Here is a 1,675-nt window from a genome sequence, read left to right as displayed (position 1 = left end):
TTGGAATGATCAGTAAGAATATGAAAAGTTTCTCGATCTACTTAGTCGTAAGAGGAATACAAATAGAAATGAATATAAGATACCATTACATATTTATCAGATTGATAGAATTAAAATATTGGACAATATCAAGAGTTAGAATGTGGAGCAACAAAAACTCAACTTATATGATGACTTCAGAGAGGAGGAGGTGAGTGGTGACTGGAAGGAATTAAGCACAGTTGCCACGATGCTGGTAACATTCAATTTTTTGATCCGAATGGTAATTACATGGATGTGGTAATGAAAATTCATTAATCTGTATATTTATGATATTTGACTTTTTGGTGTGTATATTATACTTCTCTTAAATGTTCATTAGAAATAATCAGTTCTTTTAACCAGTAAGCTTAATATTCTCACCAGGAAATATATTAAAACTGCTATTTTGAGTCTACAGCCATATCACCCAGAACACGCCCAATCTTGTCTGATCTTGGAAGCTAAGCAGGGTTGGGTGTGGTTAGTGGTTGGATGGGACGACCACCTAAGAAGACCAGGTGCTGTAGGCATTAAAGAAAAAAAAAAAAAAAACCTGCTATTTTGAGATTTCTTACTACACACACTGTTGCAAAGTTAAGATTGAGGTTGCAATTTTGTATTCCCTTAAATGTCTCTGAAAAAGATAAAATTGTGGTAAATCACTTGAAAAGGGGAGTGAATATGAAAAGACATACCACAGAGTTTATGAGGTTATTTAATGTAATATATAGTATCAAATTTTATTTTATGTATCAGGTGAGTTAATACCAGAAAGATTCATCATCTATTCTAACTCTTTAAAAAGTTGTGACCTTGAATTTCAAAATCAGTTCTGACTATGTGACCTCTCAAAAATCTATCATGTCTTCTCTATGTTAGAGAAAATGCAATTCATGAATAATCTCTCTTATTACATTTGCAACATTTCTTTCCCATGAATATAATGCCTTTCTTCTTCTCTATTATTCAAATATGAACTTAAGAATCCTTTCATCAGGATAACCTTTCCCTGACTCAAGTATGTTGACCTTCCTATCTTTGCATTTTTTTCCAAAGAATAATTGTCATTGAAGTTTAATGTATTTTATGGATTTACTTATTTTCTCCAAACTTTGAAGTCTTTGAGGGCATGGATTACATCAAACACAAATACATCTTTTCAATCCCTATTATTAAAATAGAATATATATCATGTACCCCAAACGTATTTATTGAACAGTGAGTAAATGAGTAAATAAATCGATGTGGTGTTAGCATTTGGCCAATAGTTGAGATAGTGAAGTTTCTAAATTGTGAAAATACTTTTGGGAAATATCTCTTTTGAAGCCATATTTACAAATGACAGTCATGAGGTTATAGCTTTTACTGGAAGTAAAAATATGAAATATTCTGTAGGCCATGTAATATAATGTAAAATATCTCCAAAAACAACTTTGCTAGAATTCCTTTGTCTTTATTTTTTGTATGTCTAGATTTAAAATTTCAGTTTAGTTACTGCTTTCACAGCAAATAACTTTGACTTAGTTGTTCAGATTGGTCCAATACGATTTTACTCTCCCCAAGGCACTTTTTGGAATAGGAAGGCACAAACCATCTTCATTTATCTTATTAGAAGTGTCAAAGTTTTCAAACCCTGTTTAGATTGGACACATTT

General features: G+C 31.5%; 1 pseudogene; it reads left to right on the top strand.

Moving 5' to 3' along the window:
* The first annotated feature begins 431 nt into the window (after positions 1 to 431).
* LOC120602646 (uncharacterized) lies at positions 432 to 551 on the top strand (annotated as a pseudogene).
* The last annotated feature ends 1,124 nt before the right edge of the window (positions 552 to 1,675 follow it).

Source organism: Pteropus medius, unplaced genomic scaffold (genome assembly GCF_902729225.1).
Source record: "Pteropus medius unplaced genomic scaffold, Ma_sr-lr_union100, whole genome shotgun sequence".
In the NCBI taxonomy this organism is placed as follows: domain Eukaryota; kingdom Metazoa; phylum Chordata; class Mammalia; order Chiroptera; family Pteropodidae; genus Pteropus; species Pteropus medius.
The sequence above is the reverse complement of the archived record's forward strand: the minus strand, read 5'-3'. Positions and strand labels throughout refer to the sequence as shown.